General features: G+C 40.1%; 1 protein-coding gene across 1 annotated transcript in view; it reads left to right on the top strand.

Moving 5' to 3' along the window:
* Positions 1-13019, top strand: part of LOC111144313 (SATB homeobox 2) — a 180328-nt gene that overhangs the window by 132717 nt on the left and 34592 nt on the right. The gene's annotated exons all lie outside the window — the stretch shown is intronic.

Genomic DNA, 13019 nt, shown 5'->3' with positions numbered 1-13019 from the left:
CCTTTGATTCTGAGCTTGATTTCCTCTGTGGCCTTGCATGACAAATGTTTTCATCCCACATATGTAAATGGTAAAATGGTCCAGCATCTCCTTAACAGATCTTCTGTTGTGTGCTGAAAAGAAAGGGAGTTACTGAATATTGTATTTCTATTAAGCAGGAAGGTTTTCAATGCAAATTAAATTATCATTTTAAAACTGATAGCTAAATATTGTATTTACACTCATTATATTATTTCAGGATTAGCCTTTTTTTACCTATAGTTTTGCAGTAACCTTACTTAAGTCATTTTTCAGATGTTGATAAAGAAGAAGGTGTAGAGTATCAAGGCATTTTGGAGAGATTTGAAATACTCTTTTTCCTTTTTAATTTCAATGTAGCAATTTTTCCAGGTCATTCTTACTCCTCCCTCATCAGTGAAATCACTGAAATCCACTTTGCTAAGATACGATGTCCAACCATAGTATGAAATACATGAAAAGAAAACACCATAGAGCCTTCTTAAACTGTTAAATGCATAAAATCCCATGTACCACATGGCAGAATATAATGAGAGCTGGAGCTGTTAAGCGAATAAAGCTGTTAAATGCATACTGCCACTTGGCAAAACTACTGTGCATTTAATGGTTTTCCACTGTGTAATAAAGGACATATGTGGTAAATGTGCAGTGAGTATAAAAGCTACACAATTGATTTTGCAAACCTGCCCCTTCGTCGTGACTTGACGTAAATATCGAAGTTTTGCTCAGTCCTTCTTTCATAAGCAGCGTGGAAGAAAAACGGAAGCCCATCGTCTGAGAGCTTCGTTCAAACTGCCTGTAATCTTTCTGTTGACTTGGCACCATGGCGTTTGGAAATGGTGATGCCTCCAGCCTCCCAAAATAATTCAGGTGGCTGCTTGAAAGCTGTATCTGCCTGTTGCCATGAGTTTGGCTCGCCAAATTTTCGATCCCTCCTGAAGAATTCAGGAGCCCTGCTTTTGTGGAACCTGGAGGAAAATGTAGTTCTAGGAATTAATATGAGGAACGGTGAGATGGAGCCTCGGTGGGGAAAAGGTGCTTTAAGCTTTTACCTTTTATCATCGGGACAGCGACCCCATTCTCATTTATGAATGGGGAACCTTATTGTAAGATAGATAGCTAATGAGATTGGCAAATCAGATGTTAATATTTTAAAAAATGGTTCCCCCCCCAACAAAGTGAACTTACCTGATAGCTTCAAAGGCAACTTAACATAAGATATTTACTCCCTTTTGTATATACCAGCATTTACTTCATAAAGAGCGTATTTCGTGAAATTAATTGTACAGCTTGGTACCTTGCGCACATATTTGGTGTACATTCATAAGGTGTGTTTCTGTGTGTGTGTGTGTGTGTGTTTCCGTGTGTGACTAATAGTGGAACTTTGGCCAAAGTACTTAGCTTCTCCAAGCTGCGGTGTGAAGTGGCCACACCCTCTTTATTGGATTGTGAGGATGGGGAATACAAAGATACTCTCTTCCTCTCCTGCATTTTCTTTCTTCCCTCTCTCTGTTTCTTTGGAGGAATCAGAAGTTCTTGGGAGTGAAGCAAAAGACTAGCGAGGGCTCTCTCTTCTCTTGGCGGTGAAATTAGAAGAACCTTGAATTAGGAACTCTTGTGACCTGGAGTAGGTTTGGAACCCTGAAGGCCCGGTTCAAACATGCGTAGCAACCCCTTCCCTTCCATTTTACCTTTTTTAAAAATAGAAACAAACCCTCCATTAAAATTTATCCACCCTTTGATGTGAATTGCTCTCATCAACTATTAAGAATAACCCCGGTGACTGTGTGTTAGGCAAGCTTCGAATGAGAGTTAGAAGGAAAAAGGAAAGGAAGAATTTAGAGAGATGCGGGTCGCAGGCCAAGATGACCCCTGAGGGCTGTAGTGTCTAGGGACACCATGGCACGAGGGCTTCAGAAAAGGGATTGCAAAGGTGACGACCTAGTGTAGTTTTGTCTGTGGTCCCATCGGTGACAATATATTTATTACTGGAGTGTGTGTGTGTGTTGCCTTAGTGTGCGGGTCACATCTAGATGCCTTTGCAGGCCTCTTTGTCCAGCTCAGCTCTAGCTCCTTTGTTCTGTGTTGCGGTCCGTCATCCCGTTCCTCTGAATGTCTCCATCTGCCCTTGCCTTTCTCTCCCACAAAGAGAAGGAGCCAAAGAAGGGAAAGCGGAAGAAAACAGGAACAGGAAAAGGTATGCTATATGCACACAGGTTTATTTCACCTTTAACTTTAACTTCATTTCAATTTAGGATCAGTGTGTGTGTATGTGTGAATTCGGAGGATTATCTTTTTTTTCCCTTTCTTCAAAATGGTCACATTGCTGATGGTCTTCATGAGAGAGAATACACTATAATCAGTGATTATTTTTTGTGAAATACTAGGAGGGGTCCTTAGTAGGAGGCATAATTTAAAATCCTACAGGACATTTTCTGACCACTTCGGTATGACCCTGACCTATAAAGGGCCAGTAGGGAGTGAGCGCCCCGGAGCACGGCCTGCGTGGCTGCAGGAGTTCCTTGTCATCTCCCTGTTTCTCTGACACTCTATGGGGTGGCTCGCCCCCTTCCTTCCCAACTGCAGCTTATCACGTGTGAGCTGGGAAGTGGCGGTCCAGAGAGGGGAAGCTCAGTGGCCCGCCGCAGCCCTCCAGGGCTGGCCGTGTGCTCTGTGCCAGCATCTTCAACCACATTCCTTTCCCTTGACACCTACTGCTCCTCTCCCCAGAAACAAATTCACTGTTTCTCTCATATGCTGACCTCTTTTCCTTTTTATAGTCTGTAGTACTTCAGCTCATAGAATGTTGGTGATGATCTAAAGTCAGTGTCCTGGTTTTGTTTTGTTTTGTTTTTTTGCAGGGAGAGTAAATCTTTATTATTTGTGTACTCAGAGACACAACTCTGTATAGGTAACTGCCTTTCCCTACTGTGTTTGGGTTAGGATAGATGAGGTAGAAAGACTAGAAGGGGCTTATTTCAATTTCTGTCCTCCCTTGTCCCCATTAAAAAAAAAAAAGGTCTACAAACAAAAGCTTTAAAAGGGCACTGGGTTTGCTTCCCTCTTTTTTGGTGGTGGTGAGAGGGGGTTGCTTTCTGCATGAAGAAAGTAGGGGAAGGCTGGCGTACTACAAGGAGAGATGCGTGACCTGGCTGTGAGATCTCTTGGATGCTAGTGATGACAAGGCCAGCGGCAGACGGAGTCATCTGGGAACAAACAGGGACCCGGAGAGCTCTCTGGTGAGATGACTAGCATGTCCTTATCCCTGCCAAGATTTAAAGACCCTGCAGTTCCCCTCTCTGCCACACACACTTTCCCAGTCCCATAAGCTGCAGGAGCTAGCCCTGGAATCAGGGATAGGAGAGTCCTTCTTCCTCCTGCATGGAGTTAGAGAGGGAGCCCTCATCATGATCCCACTGCAGCGGGGGAAGATGAGCCTCTGGCCTTCAGGACACAATTCTGAAAGCCATTCCCTATAGAAGCTGTGTTCGCCATCGTGACTGGGTTTCAGTATGTTCTGTGGTTCATGTACATTAGGATTAAGTAGATTTTGTGTACTGACCTTTATTCCTTCCTTATCACTTACGTTTCTATCCAAAAAAAAAAAAAAGTGTTACATATTTCTACTGACTTGATAGATTGTGTTCCTAAGTAGAAGGCTACTTCTGCTTTAGATGTAGATTACAAACTTAGATTTTAGGAATTTTCTTCCCTATCATAAAATCTCTCCTTATAATGATCTCATTTGCTTAACAGGCTGAATGATTTCAAATATGCAGCTCTTCATGGCAGGTCCTTTGAAAATAAAGCCAAAACAAAGGAAAGACACACAAGTTTACACAAAGAAAAACCATGGGTGTAGTATCTGGTTTGTTTCTTTTATTGCTTTATTGCTCTTTGCTTTTGGAGTTTTTAATGACATTCAGTGTGTGTGTCTGTGTTAACATGTTTCCTGCATTTGGTCAAGGGTTACCACAGTCATCTTTGCTTTTACGTTTCTTAAAAATGTGCCAAGCACAATTTGGTTGTACATATTTCTTTTTTAAAGAAATAACCTCTATTTTATGATTAACTAAGTAATAGCATCCCCATTTTTAAAAATTTAGAAAATGAAGAAACGTATAAAGGTGAAAACATGAATCACCTGTAATTCGACATTGCACAGTTACTATTCACGTTGTAGAATCCTACTAATGTGTAGTGTGTGCATGGATGTGGACATGCATGTTTATGTCCTAATCGAGATCATACTATACAACACATCGTTATGTGACAAGTTAAAACTGTAATTCTTTTTTTTTTTTTTTAAGGCCAACTTCTCATTTAGGAGAGTTATGAAGTATAAAATATTACCTTTTATCTCCTTACTAGTTTCTCAGCCTTTAGAAAATACCGCACAAAGATCAGAGCTTTGCCACTTCGCTCAGAAAGATGTTTGACATTTCTCTGATTATGTTCCCTTTATGGAAATGGCTTTATTGGAGCGGGGATAGCGCAGACTGTTGGAAGAAGAAGTTTGGCTGCCCCATCTCTCTGGTAGAAAGAGTGACAGAAAGTAATAACCACACGATACCTTATGTAAAATGAGTCGGTGGTCTCAGTCTCACTCCTGATGATCTCGCTTTTGCTATGTCGTATTGAGCACGTAAGACAGGTTAAAATGAGGCTGTCTGCAGCCTCGTGGAGGCGCTGTCCCTTCCTGCTGGGCAGGTTCCTTTGTAATCTAATCACACTGACAGCCCATCAAGGAGCAGTTTCTACTTTTGTCATTTGGGGTGTGTTTACTCCAATGTCAGGGCTATCCACCAAATGCAAATGAAAAAAATTAATGTATTTGCACTACAGTTACCATTTGAAAAAAAGTTATTATGCCAAGTATTGAAGAAATTAGATTTCTCAACATCTCCAAATGCTAAAACAGTAGGCAGTCAACACAGTGATGTTTAAGCATCAAATGGAGCCCTTCACCCTCTTTGCTTTTTTTTTTTCCTCAGGATAATCTCAAAAGATTACATTCTGTTGAGAGATTGTGAGCAGAAATTGCCTCAAGATCTCCATATTTATATCAACCTTAGAGTGAGAATTTGGTTCTTTTTACTATTCCTAAATTAATTATGTTAATGTTTCATGCCCTAAGACGACTATTAAGGAAGCCCTTAATTAGATATCAGTAAAGATTAATCACGGAGTCCATATGCAGTTCTGAAACCATCAGATACCTTTACCAGTCGCTCATGTCTTTGTACAGCTGTTAAGCACATCAAGCCACTGCAGTTACGTTACGTTACGTCACGTTACGTTACTTGGCCAGTTCATGACACGGCACCTTTGGAATTTTGCATGTGAAGCAAATCAGGTTGACATATTAAAACTACTTTTCCAAACTCTCCCAGGCCTCTCACAAAGAACACAAGGGGTTAAACAGGTTCTTACAACTGGAGAATGTTGGTGCCTATGAAGAGTTCCTACCACTTTGCTGCAGAAGCGTTGAATCATGTTCCTTTCACAGGGCCAAGACCAAGGAGAGGCAAGCTGGTATGGATTCTAAGGAGGCACACACTTTCAGAGCCACATTCCTTAAGTTTTGCCCATTAATTGTTTGCTGCCTCGCTCTGGTCTCAGCTCTGATCTTTCAAAAAAAAAAAAAAATTCTCACTCACAGTTTTCTGCCACGTCTGGTTTTTTTCCCCTCATGCACTTACAAGTTCTTGAGGCAGTTTGCAAAATATATAGTATGACATCACAGGTATGCAGAATTTGGACCTGAAGTCAGAAACTGGAAATATTTGGTTGTTTTCTGCTTGGTGGTCCAGCCTAACACATTCTGCCATTAATACCTTTCTAGTATTTAAGTGGAGAAGTACAAGATTTGAGATTCATCTCTTTGGCAAATACAGATGGCTTTTTCAGGTGCATGTTCCCATGTGTGCATGTATTAACTGTGTACATATTTGTATAAAATCATACCAACTTTCTACATTATTATATGGCTGTGTTTATCCCATAGATCCTTGGTAAGGAGGACAACAAGATATTATAAAATCTCCTCTTGTCTTGAGACTTCCATAACAGAAGTTAAGGAGTTGCTCTGAAATAAAATTTTCATTACTCTCAATTACAGATTCAATCTTCACAAACACATCTATAGAAATGTGAGTGACATGCTCAGAGACAGCTGAAAATTTGGTCCCCATGAAAGTAGTTTAGAACTTGGTGTATAGTTTGAAAAACACAAAAAGAAGCATATCATTTTTACTTATCACATTCAAGGTATAAAATAATTAACCTTGAACTGTAACCAAATGCTTGGCGCAAACCTTTTTCGGGGTTAGATGGCCTCCTCGTCAGGGAGTCCCTGAAGCCCTTGACAAGTCTCCCTTGCAGTTTGCCTTTTATCCATTTCAGTGTTCTTGATTAGGTTATCTTGAATCATTAGGGGGTTTATTTATTTTAATAGACACTTATTGGATTCATGAAAAGAGAATTTGGTGACTAGGAAACAAGAGCTGAATATTATCTGGCTCATTTCACACTTCAGAAGAGTCTCAACCAGCGGAAGAGAAATCCTTTCACAGTTACCAAAGTTTGTTTGGGGACTTTATGTGCTTCCATTTAGAAAGCGACTGTCTGTGGTTAATAATGTGAGTTTTCTTCTGAGACGCTCAGAAAACATTTCCTTTTGGTTACATATGCTGACATTTTCTGTATTGAGGACGTGGGTGAGTAAATGGCCTTTTCCATTTCTGTGCAAGAAGCTTTGAGTCAGTCTCCTGAAGAATTGTTCATTTGCTGACTTATTCATTCATTGGAGTTCCTAGAGGGGCAGAGAGGGTGGAGGGTACTCACTACTTGTAGACTGAGTTCCCTTATCAGCTCTGTGGTAGGCACTTGGAGCAGCACAGTACTACAACATAACGACTGTGACAGGCCTTGCCTCCAAGGCAAGTACAAATTACCTAACAGGAACAGTTACGTACTCTGTCTCTTTGTAGATCAGACTAGGCCGTAAACTTGTGCTTGTTGCTAAGCAAATCCTGGTTTGGATTTATTCTGAAATATTAGAAAAACCAGGAAATTTGTCACCAACATAAACCTTAATTTTTTTTAAGGGAAAAAGCGTGGGACCTGGGAAGAGTTGGAGTCATTACTGGTGTCCTGGGGTAGGAAAACAAGTAACAGTACACAGTGACATTTCAGTACCACGGACAGGAGCCTTTATCTTCCTGTTTGCTTCCCCTCCCCCATCACTTACTGGTAAGGTTTGGAGCTTATGGGATTCAAAGTCATTTCTATTGGGGTCCAAACTCGAACACTGGTCATATTATTGTTTTGTGAAAGACCTTCCTGGTTATTTGGACATTCTCAGCCTTTGGCATGTAGTTTGGAGAATGTCATTTAGTTATTGTCTACTTGAAAATTTTAAACCTATAACATTTTTTATAACTGAAATAAGATACTACCCTAACTGATTCACTTTTAATCCAGGAAAGCTGTAAAAATATTTCTCATATGAATAACAAAACAACAAACACACAGAGAAAAGAAAAGAGTTAAAATGATGAGAACAGATTTTTTTTTTTAAATGATTGATATAGCTTGGTGTTTACAATATATGTTATTTTTTTGTTAGAATGGAAACTCCTATTGGGTGAAGCATATGAAGTGTGTGCTTTCCCATTACCAGGCCATTGTGGGTCCTGATTTTGCTGTAAAAGGAAAAAAAAGATCTAGGCTAGGATAAGTGGTATTCTTGACTTTAACATATTCTTTTCCCTAAGGACTTCTTGGTAGGAAGGGAAAACAGAACAAAGAAAAAAAGAAGGAAAGTTAATCCTCTGTCATATCATTTTGAAGCCTTCTATAGCTCCCATAGCCCATAGGATTAAGATGAAATTTCTTTGCATATTATTCTTTAAAATCTGACCCCACTTCTGTTTCTAGACTGTGTTAGCCCCACAAAGTTGCTTCACATTACTGGGATGTGATAATTTTCTAAATCTCCGCATTTGCTGAGAATGCTTTCTCTGTTTGGAATGTGCTACTGATTACTTCCCTTCCCCACCTAGTGACTTCCCCACCTAGTGAACCCATCTTTACTGTCAAGATCCACTTTATATGTCATTCCCTATGATGATATTTTTCCTGAGCTTCATAGTCAGAATACTCCCTTCCTTGCTGATGATCTCAACTTTGTCAAGAAAAATAGTCAAGACAAATGATACATGTAACATACCAGCACATTGCATGGCACATAGTAGATAGGTGCTCAATACAAGATTACGGACTGAATTAATGTTCTGAGAGATCCGTCACTGTTTGCATTTATATGTTATTTATAAAATGCATGAATATATAATATAAATTGGATCACCCCATTTTCTTTATCATATTTATGCATTAGAGATAGGAAAACAAACCTCAGAACATTGACAGGTTCCTTCTGAGAAGCAGGGTCCCTCTCCAACTATAACATTCCAGTAGGCTAATTTATATGCACTCAGATAATTTCAGTTCAATCCAATGAACATTTATTAAGAATCTTTTTAGTATATACACTGCACAGGCGAGCACTATTAAGCATCTTTGATGTGTAAGGAGCCACGCTGCTGTGAAAATGCTAAAATGAGTGGGAAACCAACCCTTTCCCTCTACCCCCATCAAGAAGCTGACGGGGATGCACATATCCCCACCTGTAATAATCATCAAGTTGTAGAAGAGTATAAGCAAAATGCTCTGGAGTCCTACAGGAGTGAGCACACAGTTCTTACACATCAGCTGAGACCATGTCAGCTGAGCGTTGGAATATAGCTTCTCACGAGGGATGGAAGGTCGAGTGTGAGACCTTCCAGCGAAGGGAGTAACACGAGCAGTATCAGTTGTGCTCAAACCCTTGTAATTCACTTGGCTTCCATTCTCCTAAACTAAGAAAGTTAAACTGACCATACGAATATTCAACCAACCTTTGGTTAAAACTAAAGAGAAATCATCTCATACACGGGGATGGAAATATCAGCCATAGTCAGAGTCTGTGAGTAATTCACCACGGCTGGAGCACAAAGTCAATAGAAGAACTGATGGGAGACAAAGGAGCAACTTGTGGTTCTTATTGTTTGTTGCCTTTTTAAACACTTTTCAATTGGGAATGAGGGGTACCTCTCATTTTTTAGATTTTTAGGTAAATCTTTAAAAGATTTTTATTAAAGATTTACCTAAAAATCTATTAAGGATTTTTAGGTAAATAATCTATTAAGGATTTTTAGGTAAATCTGTAATAAAGTACTAATTTACTAAAAGATCAACTATGGGATTATCATTGAGCTTTTAAAAACAAATAAGGGCACATGGCTTCAAGTAATAAAGAGTCCCATTACATTTGCACCTGATTTGTTTTGTAAATTCAGATTGCCTTGCAACTTTTCAGGAACACAGGGATTGTGTGAGTGCTGCCTCACCTGTGTTGTTGGAAAAGGTGGTCAGAGTTGTTTTTTTGACTGAAAGAAACATATTTGTTTAGAAGGCTGATTAGATGGCTAAAATAAGATGTTGATAGATAGTATTTACTTACGCACTGAATGCTTGGGAACTGTTTAACCACTGATTGCAAAGATGTAGCCTTTAAACTTACATTCCTTCTCTGGGTTCAGATTTTGAAGTTTTAACCCTAAATTTTTTAACCCTAATTTTTTTTGTTTTAACCCTAAATTCCTTGACGTCATGACACTTAAACACCACGTATATTTTTCTATGTAAGTTTAGGTGTTTTTGTATTTTTTAACATTTTTCATTTTTAACAAATTTCAGACTCACGGAAGTGTTGCAAAATAGTACAGTTTCCATATATGCCTCACCTAATTTCCTCTAATGTTAGCACCTTACATCACCATAGTGCAGTTATCAAAACCAGGAGATTAATGTTGTTTTAATACTCTTAATCTAAACTAAAAAGTTCATTCCAATTTCAGTAGTTTTTCCACTAATGAGCATTTTCTGTGCCATGATCCCATCCAGAGACCATCCTGCATTTAATTATTATTTTTCTTTCCTGGTTCTTCCTTTTCCCTTTCTCCTCCTCCTCCTCCTTCTTCTTCTTCTTTTCCTTCCTTTTTTTTTTTTTTTAAATGACAGTACCACTTTTGAAGAATACCAATACATTATTTTGCTAAACATCTCTCAGTTTGGGTTTGTCCTGATTCAGCTGAGGTTAGGCACTTTTGGCAAGACTCCTGCAGATGCTGAGCTGTGTTCTTTGCGGTGCCTCATACCACAGGCTTCATGGTGTGCATATGTTATCACTGGTGATGCTGCCCTTAATACCTTGGCCAGGGTGGTTTCTTCCTTGTACTTTAACCCTGATGGCTAATTATTGTCTGCTATTTCTGACAAATAACAAGGTAACAGATCATGGAATGTGGAGCTGGAAAGGAAACTTAGAGGCCATCCTTTGTAAACCCCTCCTTTTACAGTTAAATTCCAGAAGCCATAAGAGGGTAACCACTCGCCTAAACGTAACCCAGTCACTTAATGTCAGAGCAGGAACTTGGGTTTCAGGGCTCCAATCTGAATTCTCTGGGCTTCCCAGATGTAATTCACTTAGCCTCAGTTTTACCTTACTAGAAAGACTGGACTGACTATATGAATGTTCAGCTAACCTTTGGTCGCAACTTACAGCCAGCCTACGAGAGAAATCACAGAGTGGTATACGCACACAGTTCATGCTGCCTGCTCACAGAGCTGACCAAGCCTGGAAATCAGATAAACTTCTATATCAGCATTTCTGAAACGAGAATAATTCTCCTGGAATTCTCCACATAACACACAGGGAACAACAACAAAAAACGTACTTGAGATTTTTAACAGAAAAAGGAGATTTGTTTATTAATAATTCATGAGTTCCCATTGAACATGCACGACAGAAACAGTGCTATTCAATAGAGAATACTGTCATCTGTCACTGTTTTATTTGACATTTACACTTTTTTTCCCTGATACTGCAAAACTTTCTTGGGCGGCATGCAAAAATTATATAAATGAAAAAAATCCCAGCGTGGGGACTCTGTGTCTTCTGTGGTGGGTTCGCTCCCAGCTACATACGTGTGTGCTCACGCAGCCGCTTCGCACTTTCTCACACATTCGTAGCCACCAAACAAGCTAATAAGAGACCCCACTGAGAAAACAGGGATAAGATCCCAAATGGGCTGGTGGAAGGATCTCGTGAACGAAAAGATGGAGGGCGAGACAGGAAGTGGGGTGGAAGAATGGATTTCCAGAAGGTGAGCCTACGGAGAACGTGGGACGAGCCCTAAGTCGGAGCCAAAGGAACGTGTATTATGGCTGCCATGAAGAAAACTGACAAACCGACATCGCCATCTCCAATGCAAAATAAAGGTTTAGAAATGGCATCATGGGAGCGCCACTCGTAGGGAATATCGGCCTTTAGAGGAAGAGCGAGTTAGAGTTAGGAGCGCCTTGCGATTTTGTGCTACTGTAAAGCTCTTGACAATCTTTCTGCTCCGTAGGTTAGTTATTATTTATAAAAATCACAGAACCAGCTGATACATTCATAAGCTAATTATTGAAGCAGCTGGGTACACATGGTGCAATATGTCCAAGGCTGTGAAGTATCACAGATTTCTTGGGGCCTGCTGTGGTGGGGGTGCGCCGTTGAAGGCTCCATCCCTTAATCTGATCAGCCAAGCAAACACTTTGTGGGGAAACTAGATTAATAACCCTCTAAATACCATGAATGTGCTTCATCTTCAAAACCCGGTTCCCTTAAACATGCTATTAGCTCATCTCCATCAGGGATTTGAGGAAGTTCTCTGGTGCCCGAAGAACAGGGTCTTGTTGGCTACCTCCCTGTGCCAGAAATTAATTTGGTTTGCTTATGTCTGCACACATGAACACACTTGTGTCTAATCTGCTCCCTAATAGCTTCAAGGTCAGGACCTTGCATGTCAGTGGGCAAATTGAGCACCACACTTCTTAAAGACTGATGGCAGACAGCACACAGTCCATAACGAGGCCTGTAGTTTGTCCTAAGTGATTGTAATGAGTGCAGATTATAACAGCGCATATAAATCAAATGCGGCAATGAATGTTGTGCGAGACATTCCGTGTATCGTAAGTGGAGATACCACTCAGCTGTCACCTGTCCCCTTTCAAGCTGCAGCTTCCCACAATGCAGTTCACTCCTCAGGCGGAACAGCAGGTGCCGTCCTCCTGAAGGTCTGGGTATCTTAGAACTTCATCTTTTAACAGATGTAGGTTTTTGTTTTTATTTTCTGTTAAATGATGGGTCTCTGTGCTATAGCTTCCCCTGGGAGATGTTAAACATACCTGTTTGGAACATTTGAAAGAGTTCAGTTGGAGACTTATTCAGATCTGTGAAAAGACAGAGAAAGAGGAGCTTATTTTTCCACAGATGGTTTATTTTCCATTTCAAGAATTCTTTCCTTTGTACAGAGAAACCCTTGAGGAAACACTTTGAGACTAGGAGATTTTTTTTTAAATATAATTTATTTTCTGATAGCACTAACACATGGAATTGTCTTCAACCTTCATATATGTTGCACCTTGAAAATCAGCATTTACCTGTCTCAACTGACTTGGGAAAAAAAAAAAAATCTATGAAAATACTTGGGAAAACATTTCCAAGCAAATGATTCGATATCTTGTTTTCATTCTTCCTAACCCTCTAACTCTCCCCAGCTCCCAGTTTATTGCAAGAAAAGATCAGGTCTGCGCAAATGTGGCCTCTCACTTGTAAAAACAAGGCAGTGTTGTGTTACAGATTAGTTTATAAATCCCCAGTGGCTTCACAGTTCAGTGCTTACAGCTGCTGCAGATGGGCCTGGGTTTTTGTCTCTTTGCGGTGCTGCAGCCGGCGGTTGAAGGAGAAAATGGAATGATCAGGTTATTAACATGGAGGCCGCGAGGAAGAGGCTGCACAATGAGAACAGCTGGTGTTGCTGTCTTGGCTGATGCAGCGGAGATAATCAAAT

Source organism: Enhydra lutris, unplaced genomic scaffold (assembly GCF_002288905.1).
Source record: "Enhydra lutris kenyoni isolate GAN:26980312 unplaced genomic scaffold, ASM228890v2 scaffoldscaffold1, whole genome shotgun sequence".
Taxonomy (NCBI): Eukaryota; Metazoa; Chordata; class Mammalia; order Carnivora; family Mustelidae; genus Enhydra; species Enhydra lutris.
This window is presented reverse-complemented; position numbering and strand designations above follow the sequence as displayed.